Raw genomic sequence first — 13,287 nt, 5'->3', positions numbered from 1 at the left:
TTATTATTAAGTCCATCATCCCAGATTAGCCAAATCCAGCTGGACTGAGGCCAGGGTAAGTCCTGAAAAGTAGGCATTCTGGGGTTGTGGCAGGGGTAGGGGCAGGGCAGGCATAACCTATTCCATAACCTATTAGAGCCAGTGTGGTGTAGTGGTTAAGAGCGGTAGTCTCGTAATCTGGGGAACCAGGTTTGCGTCTCCGCTCCTCCACATGCAGCTGCTGCGTGACCTTGGGCCAGTCACACTTCTCTGAAGTCTCTCAGCCCCACTCACCTCACAGTGTTTGTTGTGGGGGAGGAAGGGAAAGGAGAATGTTAGCCGCTTTGAGACTCCTTAAGGGGAGTGATAAAGCAGGATATCAAATCCAAACTCTTCTTCTTCCAAACCCCTTTCAGTTTGGTTGCATGCGAAATGGGCAGAGTAAGACAATAATACAGAGTTTAATATAAATGTTTGCTTTCCCTCTGCCTGGCTTGTGCCAGCTTAACCGAAAGTATTCCCATTTCTGAATGAAGCTGGAGATAGTGGTCACTTGCTGTGGCTTCAGTGAAGGTGTTGAAAGATCTGTTGGCTTCCTATAGTTAGGACTCCTCTGTTCATTACCGGTAGGTTAGATCATGCTTGGTACAAAACAGATTTCAGGTCATATCAAGTCAAACAAAAGAAACGACAGTGGCTGTTCCCCAATCCTTTTTTATTTTGGAAAAATAAAAGCCAGCAATTCTTTGCATCTGTCTTCAGCACTAAGTAGCATAGTTATTCAGCAACACAAATGCCGGGGAAACACCAAGAATGTGGACATGATGAGGAGATGGTTAAAAAACAAGATCAACTCACTGGCAGCAAAAAGACACTTTTCCCAGAAACTTCCCCGGAATTCTTTCACACAATCAAACATTTGTTTGCAAAGGGGAAGATGAATCAGACAGGAAAAGCGGTCCAGAGGGAGCAATCAAACCAAACCAAACCCAAAGAACACAATTCAAATGAATGAATCAAATGGAACCAAAAGAGGGTGGTTATAACAGCTCATTCATGACCCAAACCATCAGATCAAAGTGATTGGTCAAAAAAAGCCAAAAAACCTGAATGAAGGCAATTGATACGGGCTTGCTACATCCACTAGTATCTCATTACTTCATCCTGGCTGTGACCTACTAACTATTTGCAACTCATGACTCGTAGGTTGTAGCCTGACCTGCAGCCCTTCTGAACACATCATAAGATCAGTACATCAGAATTTAGGGATGGGTGTATCAATGGGGATAGCAGCCCTGGGATGAAATATATAACATTATAAAATGGTGTTATGAGATATGTTGCTGCAAATGCTTTTTAAAAAATTTTATTTATGCTTTTCAGGTTTATACATTTCCCTAATTTTACAATCATTTTAACATTTCAAAACTTGACTTTCTTCCCCTTCTTTCTGTGGTTCCTTAAATTTATTTTTAATTTCTTCCGCATATCCAAATTAACTTAATTTGCTCATTTATTCATCTACTTTAAATATATACTCTTATAAAACTGCAGGTGATTACAATAATCCTGCCAATGTTCTTATCTGTTTACAATTTATCTGTAAATATTCAATAAGCCATTTCCGTTCTCTTATAAAAAGTTTGTTGTCTGGATTTCTTATTCTTCCGGTAAGTTTCGCCATTTCTGCATATTCCATAAGTTTTTGTATCCATTCTTCCTTTGCTGGGACTAATGTTGCTGCAAATGCATAAGAACAATGCAAGCACTCGAATCTAGCCAGTAACAATTATTGTATTTTAAATAAATCAACCAACCAGTACTCCATCACTGTCTCCAGACAATTGGCTAATAAAAATCAAATTTGGGGTGTGGGAGTGTCAGCCGCAGCAGCTGGGGTTGCCTGAGCCTAGGCCCTGACCCAGCACTGCCACCAGTTCTCCCAGATGAGAAAGCCAGCGTGGTGTAGTGGTTAAGAGTGGTGGACTCGTAATCTGGTGAACCGGGTTCACTTCCCCGCTCCTCCACATGCAGCTGCTGGGTGACCTTGGGCTAGTCACACTTCTCTGAAGTCTCTCAGCCCCACTCACCTCACAGAGTGTTTGTTGTGGGGGAGGAAGGGGAAAGGAGATTGTTAGCCGCTTTGAGACTCCTTTGGGTAGTGATAAAGTGGGATATCAAATCCAAACTCTTCTTCTCTTCTTCTTCTTCAGATGGTTAGAGACAGCAACAGGCAAGGATAGGCAAATTGGCTTTCTCCCACCTGTCCCAATCTTTTGTCTGCACCCACTGGCTCAGTGTGTCTTATGGTAGGGCTGGACTTGGAAACAGTTTAGGCTGAAGCACTGGCCTTCATGGAGAAACTATTGAGACAGTATTTGGCATTTGAAAAAGAGTTTCTTCTTTGCGGCCAGGAATTGCTGCTCGTAATAACTTTATTTTGGAAAAATTCTCTATATTTGCACATGTCCACATGCTTTTAAATGATAGTCAGGTGATGTGGAGGTTAGCAGACTGTCAACAAATGTGGATCCTGCGATTCCTTGTGGTTTCCAGGAGACTTGTACTTCAAGGTAGTTGGGATAAAAGATCATCCATCCACCCCTCGGTGGTCTGAAGATCTTACCGCCCCTTCTCCATCCAAAGGTATATCTCATAACTCTCCATTTCACTTGGACATCTGCTTGGCTAGATGGACTGCCTATATTAATATATCTGTTTAAAATAGGATTGATGGATTATTCGGATGTTCATGTGAGCTGGCATTTCTTTTATTTCTGCTATATTTGCAATATAAAGATGTTAAAATATTGATGATATTTCCTGGTGAATATTCTTTGATGTATCTGAATATACAGATGAATACAGAAGGAGATGGTGAGTGGGAGGTTAGCTGACACAAAGTTTTGGGGCTGAATCACATGCACTCGCTGCTTTTCTTTCTCATGCTGTTCCAGTAAGAGTGATCTGTCCCTCCTTTGGCTTCCTGGTAGAGTTGTCTGTGCTTTTAATATATGGAAGTATACACTTCTGGGCAAGTAGGAGTCAGGGGAGAAGGAGGGTAGTAGGGGAGAACTTTTGGCAGAATCTACAACTCCTCTCAGACACCCAGCTGTAGTGCGTCATTAGGTGCGTTCAGAGTGCGTTCCTAAGCATGTTTTCTCAGACAAACGTCCCAAAGCATTCAGCAGGATTTATTCCCTACTCATTGTGTTTACAATTCCCTCTTTAGGGTTGTATCCAATTGTCAGGATGCTGTCAGTGGCTCCCGGCTGGTTGCCCAGGAAAGTATAAAGGTAAAGGGACCCCTGACCATTAGGTCCTGTCGTGACCGACTCTGGGGTTGCTGCGCTCATCTCGCTTTATTGGCCGACGGAGCCGGCATGCAGCTTCCGGATCATGTGGCCAGGATGACTAAGCTGCTTCAGGCGAACCAGAGCAGCGCACAGAAATGCCGTTTACCTTCCAGCCAGAGTGGTACCTATTTATCTACTTGCACTTTGACGTGCTTTTGAACTGCTAGGTTGGCAGGAGCAGGGACTGAGCAACGGGAGCTCACCCCGTTGCGGGGATTTGAACCGCCGACCTTCTCATCAGCAAGTCCTAGGCTCTGTGGTTTAACCCACAGCGCCACCAGCGTCCCTTCCAGGATATATAAAGACATGGAAAAGTTTCTTGCCATCCTTTTTTATTCAGTCTTTACAGAGAGAGGCTATAGAACCCAGCTTTGTCCCGAGTGCATCTCCACCCCTGTCTCTCCCACTTCCTCATTCTTCATCATCATCTCTTCGGGTGCTGCTATATGCCCTCTGTCTTTGAGCTCTTTGCTCTCCTACTTTTAAGGCTCGCTGGTTTCTGGGAGATGGAGGGTCTGGAATGCTTTCTAATGACATGTCAGCTGGGTGTTGTTCCGGCTCTCCCATGAGTTCCCAGCTTTTCCCCTCATCTGCCTCTGAGCTGCTACCTCCCTCAAACCCCTGTTGTAAATCTATGCTTTCTTCCTCTTCCTCCTCCCTGGAAGGGTCACGATGGGGAGGTGGTCTCCACCATTGCTCCTCTGCCCAGTCCTTGACACCAATGCTAGTTTGATGCAGAGTACGCCCACTGAAGTTATTGGAAAGGACTACCGTACTTTTCTGTCTATTAGACATCCCCATATATAAGACTCCCCCCCTATTTTGGGGGACTCAATTTTAAGAAAACGAGGAGAGATGGCCCAAAGGTTTTGAGCCTCTCCCCCCATGCAGCTGTGGGCAGGATACACTCGCTAGATCGTTTCCCGCACACAAGAACATCGAGGAAAGTTGTGCTCCAGCCAGCCAGCCGGTTAGCCAGAGGGTGTGGGAATGTTCAGGGATGCAGGAGAGGATATATTGTCTGATTATATCCTTGTCCAACTTGTGTTAACAAGTTCCACAATTTCGGCAGAGTAACATTCCCCTTATTTTAAACTTTCAACGGATGCGTTTGCTCAGGCTCGCTAAAGCCTCTATAATAACTGTTCTGGTATTTTCTTCTTATTCCCTCATAAAATATAAGAGACGACACAGTCTTTTACAAAAGTATAAAAAGAGTTTACTCACATTCTGTTCACAATCAGATCCCAGAAGGCAGACTTAGCTTAATGAAGTAACATACACTTGGAATCTATCTCACAAGAAGACTGTCCTCTCTTGGCTGGAAGCCAAGAGGGCATCTTTGGCTTAGTAGATGTTGTTTCTTCAATGCATGTGGTGAAAGAGAGAGAGATGGCTGCCCTGCCCTGCGCTTTTGTCATTACCTGCACAGGTGAGGCCACACCCACCTCTAGTCACTTGCAGAGGAAGTCTGTCCCAGCCCAGAAGGAAACAGGAAGTTTACCTGCTGGCTGGACAAACATTCCTCCCCATGTGCAAACATGTTCACTCTAGGAATGTTGTACTTGACTGCTCTTGTGTTTCACAGCCTACAGAGGGCACCTTCCCCTGATGCCACTGCGCGCAGGAAACAATCTAGGGAGTGTTTCCCTTGCGCAGCAGCATAGAGGGAAGTTGTGCTCCAGCCAGTCAGCGAGTTGGCTGGAGGGCACCTTCCCACATGCTGCTGCTTAAGGGAAACGATCCAGAGGGTGCTCCCCACAAGCAACAGCATCGGGGGGAAGCTGCACACCGCCAGCCAGCGCCCCCAGATCACTCCCCACGCGCAGTGCCATCTTCCCCCCATGCCACTATCCGTGTATTGGACAACCTGAGTTTTTGGACATGATTTTTGTGTCAAAAAACCTCATCCAATACATGGAAAAATATGGTAACTTAAATGCATCCATTTTAGTGAGTCTACTCTGTGTAGGAAGCAGTGGCTGTGATGGCCTTGGATTTGGACTCGGATGCTGAACCTGAGGGATCCCAGCCTGCACAGGATTCCCCGCCTCCAGAACCAGCTGAGCCGGGGCTGGGGCTTGAGCCTGAAGGGTCCTCACCTGTGCTGGATCCTCAGATGCAGGCACCAGCTGAGTCTGCTCTGGCACCTGAGGTGATGGAGGACCCATTGCCTGCAGGTGCTCCACTCTCAGCCCCGTCAGGGGAAGCTGAGGTTGCCTCTGGGTCCGGTAACTCACCAGCCTCTCCTGAGCTGCAGAGGCTCAGGGCAGAGAGGCGGAGGGAACTAAGTTCCTGCAGGAGGAGTGCTCGCCTCCAGGCCAGGAGAGGTGAGTCACCTGAGGATCGGGGCCGCCCTATGCCTCGGGAGCAACATTGTTGGTTGCTAGTTCCTGCCTGAACCCTGTCCTGCTTTCCTGCCTGAGCTCCTGACCCACCCTGGCTCCCTGCTTGCAAGCCTATTCCTGACCACCCGGCTCCCTGCCCTGCACCCAGCTTCAGCTACTACGGACTGCCTCCACGTTGCACCTTTGACCACGGACCGGACTTGGACCTCGCCTCTCGGGTAACCCATGGGACCAGTAGAGTGGCATAGTGTGGGTTACCAGCAGCAGAGGCTGTACGGAGGGATGGGTGGGAAGGAGGGAAATGGATGGAGTACTCATGCACGTTCAACTGCCTAACGGTGTCCACATCACCCAGGAGATTGCAGCCACAGAGGTAAGAAGAACCATCCCATTGCCTGGAGAGGTCACTTTCTGGTTTTCATGGAGAGGCCATTTTCAATGGAGCTCATTGAACTCCCATCATCTCTGACCATTGGCCATGCTGGCTGGGGCTGATGGAACCTGGAGTCCAAAAATATCTGAAGGGCACCTCGTTGGCTACCCTTGCCTTAGAACCATAGCCTTTGTGGCTTGGAACTTGTGCCTGAATTCTACCCAAGGCACCATCTTATTGTTGATCATTGGGTTTGGAATCAGCACAAAATATCTCCTTATCCTCATTTCTACAAAGGGACAATTTTTGCCTTTTAACAGCCTATTTCCAAGTCTGTTGATTTGGATCCCCAACAGAAATACCCACTGTTTAAAAAGCTGTCTCAAGGAGTTTGGCACTGAGATGGTACCTAAAGATGGCAAGAGGAAAGAAGGACTCCCACTGTTCAGCATGGCTTGCCAAATGGCTGGAATAAACTTTTCTTAAAATGCCACATTTCTGGGAGGTTTGTCCCTGTTGGTTTTTCTTGGAGATTACTTTTTGCATAAGTTAACTTTTGCTTTATAAGGGTGAAAATTAAGCTATCTCCCTGCCCTGCTAAAACATTTCTAGCATAGCATGCTTGGTGAAAAAGTCACTACAATCAGCTTGGCAGACACTAAAAGTTCTAAAAATGCCCAAGGTGTTGAAATGTGGAGACACTGAATTTAAGGAGTTGGATGAGTTTGAAGTCTGATCCTTAGTAGAAAAATGGAGAGCATATAGGAATAGGAATAGCCTGTGAAGCCTTATTTTAATTAAGTCCAGCTGCAAAGCAAGCCAATTCACCCTTTTCTTACTCTGCTTAACAAAGAATCAGACAACAGACAGAAAAGTAAGTTTAAAATACGGTTTACTTACTCATAGTCTATGAGTAAGATATGCAGATGACAACCTTGATGGCAGAAAGTGAGGAGGAATTAAAGAACCTTTTAATGAGGGTGAAAGAGGAGAGTGCAAAATATGGTCTGAAGCTCAACATCAAAAAAACGAAGATCATGGCAACTGATCCCATCACCTCCTGGCAAATAGAAGGGGAAGAAATGGAGGCAGTGAGAGATTTTACTTTCTTGGGCTCCATGATCACTGCAGATGGTGACAGCAGCCACGAAATTAAAAGACGCCTACTTCTTGGGAGAAAAGCAATGACAAACCTAGACAGCATCTTAAAAAGTAGAGACATCACCTTGCCAACAAAGGTCCGTATAGTTAAAGCCATGGTTTTCCCAGTAGTGATGTATGGAAGTGAGAGCTGGACCATAAAGAAGGCTGATCGCCGAAGAATTGATGCTTTTGAATTATGGTGCTGGAGGAGACTCTTGAGAGTCCCATGGACTGCAAGAAGATCAAACCTCTCCATTCTTAAGGAAATCAGCCCTGAGTGCTCACTGGAAGGACAGATTGTGAAGCTGAGGCTCCAATACTTTGGCCACCTCATGAGAAGAGAAGACTCCCTGGAAAAGACCCTGATGTTGGGAAAGATAGAGGGCACAAGGAGAAGGGGACGACAGAGGACGAGATGGTTGGACAGTGTCCTCGAAGCTACCAGCATGAGTTTGACCAGACTGCGGGAGGCAGTGGAAGACAGGAGTGCCTGGGGTGCTCTGGTCCATGGGGTCGCAAAGAGTCGGACACAACTAAATGACTAAACAACAATAACTCATAGTCTTGTGTTAGTTCTCTGCAACATAGCGGTAAAAACTATGCAGGTAAAGTACTTACCGTATATTCACAATATAAGGTAAAGGTAAAAGGTAAATGACCCCTGCAGGATCAGGCCAAAATGCCTCTCTAGCCCAGCATCCTGTTCTCAGAGCAGTCGGCAAGATGCATGTGGGAAGCCCAGAAGCGGAACCCGAGCACAACAGCTCTCTTCCCGCTTGCAATGCCCAGTTTATCACAAAAGAAGGTCAGCATGCCAAACTATCATGGGATTCCTGAGATGGATTCCTGAGGTGGGAAGCCAAAAGCACAACACCCCGCCCACATGGGATGCATACACTGCAAATGAGCTCATATGAGAACTCCCAAGATCACGAGATGAATGTTTAGATTCACATGCCTCACTGTGCCTGTCTGCGAGCCTCTCCAAATGTTGGTGAGGTGAGTAAGATGTTAACGCTCTAAAAACTCACCCAGACCCTAAGGCATACCTGGAGAACATCCTTGGTCTCCACTTCCCATCAGCCCCAGCTACAAAGCTGTCAATTTTGGTTTCTCTCTGTTCCTCACGTTCTAATCTTCAGCTCAGTTCTCCCCATTTCCGATGCAATTTGCCATTTTAAAAATAATAACGCGGGTGGCGCTGTGGGTTAAACCATAGAGCCTAGGACTTGCTGATCAGAAAGTTGGCAGTTTGAATCCCCACCAGGGAGTGAGCTCCCGTTGCTTAGTCCCTGCTCCTGCCAACCTAGCAGTTCAAAAGCACACCAAAGTGCAAGTAGATAAATAGGTACCACTCCGGCGGGAAGGTAAAGGGCGTTTCTGTGTGCTGCTCTGGTTCGCCAGAAGCGGCTTAGTCATGCTGGCCACATGACCCAGAAGCTGTACGCTGGCTCCCTCGGCCAATAAAGCGAGATGAGCGCCGCAACCCCAGAGTCGGCCACGACTGGACCTAATGGTCAGGGGTCCCTTTACCTTTACTAAAATAATAACAATATTAAATCCCCATGAAAAATGGTCAGCATTTTATCACAAATTTCTCCAAATGAACACATTTGAGTATGCAGACTAATGCAAACAATTCCCCCTAATACAATGCACCTTAATATTAATTTTTTTACTAGTACCTGTATTTGCATGCACACTTTCCTCTTTAACGCACATTGTTTTATCAGAGAATTGCACCACAAAATTCGGAGAAGGATCGGTGTGCTCCGGTTCATGCATTGGTCCAATAAGTACGAATTCAGCTGTATCTTGTTGAAATGCAAACGGAATCAAATTTCTCCCTCAACCTCAGCCTCAACCAGCATGGCCAATCACCTGGGACGATGGCAGTTGGAAGCCGACAATATCTCAGTGGCCGCAAGAGGGAAAGAATGGCCTTTGCTCATAGGAATGTCAGCTTGTGTAACTGGATTTGAGGAATGAAACAAATTTTCGATTATAGAAAGTGGGACAGCTGGGTGTTACCTTGGAGTGAGTGGTTTTTTAAATAATAATATAATAATAATTTTTTATTTATACCCTGCCCTCCCCAGTTCAGAAAACCAGGCTCAGGGCGGCTAACAACAAATTTAAAACACTTAATTGTTGAAACAGCATAAAATACAGTATAAAAAACACGAATAACAAGAAAATTCAGAAATCAATTTGGGGGAAATCCATCTAATAAGTATTAGATAGTCACCAGGGCTAGCTGGCTGAATTGGTCCTACTTGGGCCAGCGAGGAGACCAGGGGAGAATTACCTGTGGAGTCTCAGTGCAGGTAATCTTCATAAACGGGGAGGGGGAGGGAAGAAAAGGGAAATAAAAGAGCAGGCTGAATTCAAATTAAAGGCCAGGTGGAATAGCTCTGTCTTACAGGCCCGACAGAAGGAGGTTAAATCCTGAAGGGCCCTATTCTCATGGGACAGAGCATTCCACCAGTTCGGAACCATCACTGAAAAGGTCCTGGCCCTGGTGGAGGATAGTTCCCAGTGCCTAACAAGATGCTTATGGGAAACCCACAAACAGTACCCAAGTGCTCTCTAGGTAAAGGTAAAGGGACCCCTGAGCATTAGGTCCAGTCGTGACCGACTCTGGGGTTGCGGCGCTCATCTCACTTTATTGGCCGAGGGAGCCGGCGTACAGCTTCCAGGTCATGTGGTCAGCATGACTAAGCCGCTTCTGGCGAACCAGAGCAGCGCACGGGAACGCCGTTTACCTTCCCGCCGGAGCGGTACCTATTTATCTACATGCACTTTGACATGCTTTTGAACTGCTAGGTTGGCAGGAGCTGGGACCGAGCAACGGGAGCTCACTCCATCGGGGGGATTCGAACCGCCGACCTTCTGATCGGCAAGCCCTAGGCTCTGTGGTTTAACCCACAACGCCACCCGTGTCCCTCTACCACGGCTCTCTACCGACATGCAATTTCCAGCAACTGGCGTTCAGGGGCATAGATGGACTGACTCATTGGTTTTAATGGAATATGTCTGGGTTACACCAGAAAGACAACTTCATCTGAATTGCCCTAATGTGACTGCATGTTTTTGACTAAATACTGACAAACAAGACAACTGGAAACTTGTGGGGTTTTCGTTTCCAAAGGAAGATCGGCAAACGGGGTCACCACATCTGATCCTACCAGCGACTACCAGATTCTCTTGGAACTCCAGCAGGCAGCCGCCTGGTTCTGCTTACGTTGGAACGACACCTTATTCCATTAGATTGCAGTGAGGTTCCTTGCAGACGAAGTTGCTAAATGGGTAAGGCTAGCTGAACCCAATCCAATCCAAATGCATTCACGGACAAGCAACCTACTATGCGAGGATTGGTAAACTTGACAAGCAGCCGGCAAAGTGGTTTCTCCAAGTTGTGAATTCTGGATCTGAAGCCAAGATGCCGCAGGGCTATGCAGAGATGGCCGTTATTTCTCAGCCGCTTCCTCCAACTTGCAATGGACTAATATTTGTAATATATAAACCGTGGCTGGGGAATATTGGTCTCTAAGTGACATTAATCCCCTGGCTGCCAAGTAGGAAGATTTAAAGCAAAGGGGGGAAAGGCAGGAAGACAACAACACAGTTTGACTAATCCATCAGAAATTTGCTGGATGGATAATAGTTCTTCACTTGATCTCTGGCTGAAATAAGTCTCTCTTTTTCACACTGGAACGTAGCAGGTAAGAAGGTTGTTTCTATTTGAATTATGCTGACAGCTAAGCCCCACTTGCATAATGTTTTGTTGGGCTGACTTCATGAACAGTTTTTGCCCAGGCTGCTTAACAGGAAGGATTCCACCACCACCATTGCAACTCAGATATTCATCTCGTCAGGAAGGAAAGACGAGTGATAAAATGAGGTAGAACGTGTAGTGAAATGGTCACCTCATCCGGTCAATGCCTAAGGAGACTTTTTATCACATGTTAGGGGTAGTTGTGTGGTAAAATGCGAGGCGGACTGGTCAACTCATCCTGCCACCTGCAAATTTTATCACACCTTCAGGAGAAGATGTCTTGCCACGCAGAATGTGTGGCAAAATGGTAGTATCATCTGGCCAACTATGGACAATTTTACCACACACCAGAGGTTTTTACCACCTGTCTCATCCTGTCATGTGGTGGACGAGGATGCTGTTCAGGAGGGGGGTCTCATCAACTGTGGACCCCCATATGGGATAAAATCACCTCAGGGTGTCTCCTCTGGCAGCAGCCCTGATGTCTTTCCAACCCCAGATGAAAATACACTGTATTTTTCCATCTATAAGACGTCGCCATGTATTTGGGGGGACTCTGATCTAAGAAAATGGGGGGAAATGACCTCCATGTATAAGATGCCTCCCCCCACATTTTTGACATTATTTTAAAGGAAAAAACCTAGTCTTATACACAGAAAAATATGGTATGTTTTTGTTTCCAATGCTTTTTCTTTAAAATATCTGTTGCACTTGATTTTTTCCTCCTCCTGTGATGGAGACGCTTTAACCCCTGCTGTTTTTAATCGATGTGGCTGTTTTTATTATGTGAGGTTGTTTTAGTGTTTTCATTGGTTTTGCCTTGCTGTTACTGGTTGCCACCTGTTCTAAGAGCTTTTCCCCCCTGAAGGGTGAGGGTAGGGTATAATTTTTAAACAAATAAATTAGGAAAATAGGAAGTGTGTGCTAAGTTGTGTGAGAAAACAGTTCTATGCACCATTGTTGTGATGCCTTCCTGTATCAGTAAATATTATTTCAGCCTCCAAAAATAAAAGCATAAGAACACACCCTCCAACATTTCTCCAATGAAAATAGGGATGCCCTATTCAATAATAATAATACTAATAATAATACCCCGCCCATCTGACCGGGTTGCCCCAGCCACTCTGGGCAGCTTCCTACATATATAAAAACACAATAAAACATTAAACATTTAAAAAACCTTCCCTATACAGGGCTGTCTTCAAATGTCTTCTAAAGGTTGTATAGTTACTTATCTGCTTTGCTCAGGGGTCACATAACTCCATACCCTCCAACATTTCTCCAATGAAAATAGAGACATCCTAAAAAACAGTGGGGACATGGGTGGCGCTGTGGGTAAAAGCCTCAGTGCCTAGGGCTTGCCAATCGAAAGGTTGGCGGTTCGAATCCCCGCGGCGGGGTGCGCTCCCGTTGCTCGGTCCCAGCGCCTGCCAACCTAGCAGTTCGAAAGCACCCCCAGGTGCAAGTAGATAAATAGGGACCGCTTACTGGCGGGAAGGTAAACGGCGTTTCCGTGTGCTGCGCTGGCTCGCCAGATGCAGCTTTGTCACGCTGGCCATCTGACCCGGAAGTGTCTCCGGACAGCGCTGGCCCCTGGCCTCTTAAGTGAGATGGGTGCACAACCCCAGAGTCTGTCAAGACTGGCCCGTACGGGCAGGGGTACCTTTACCTTACCTTAAGGAACAGTGGGACATTCCGGAATCAAATCAGAAACCGGGACAGTTTTAAATGTTTGATTTTTTATTGTGTTTTTAATATTCTGTTGGGAGCTGCCCAGAATGGATGGGTAAATGCCGCCAGATGGGTGGGTTATAAATAAATAAATAAATAAATAAATAAATAAATAAATAAATAAATGATGATGGTGATGATGATGATGATTGTGATTAGACCCTCAGACCAGAGGAGGCTCCCCACCAACATCCCTCTGAGATGCTAGGATCATTCCTCCAAATGTACAATCCAATGTTGCAGGCTGATGTGCTGACTCTTGGCATCTGTATTGAGGGCAGATGGTACAAATATTGGAATCCAACTTAAGCCTGTAATTCAGACTCATGAACAGGCACCAAGACCACTGTGAGACTGATTCTCCTGTACTCATGGAGTGGTATAGTCATGGCATGTAATGGCCTTTATCACGGGTGGTGAGTCCCATCCAGAGTTCAGGAGCTGTTCAATATCTCGGAGGCTTTTAGGTACTTCATCCACCCTTTCTCGCCGATCGCTGAGGCTGGGCTACATTTCACAACGCTCACACTCAACTTTCTAATTCTCAAGGAGACAAAAAAGCCTCCCTAATCTAAAGTT

This window comes from Podarcis muralis, chromosome 14 (assembly GCF_964188315.1).
Source record: "Podarcis muralis chromosome 14, rPodMur119.hap1.1, whole genome shotgun sequence".
NCBI classification, from domain to species: domain Eukaryota; kingdom Metazoa; phylum Chordata; class Lepidosauria; order Squamata; family Lacertidae; genus Podarcis; species Podarcis muralis.
The sequence above is the reverse complement of the archived record's forward strand: the minus strand, read 5'-3'. Positions refer to the sequence as shown.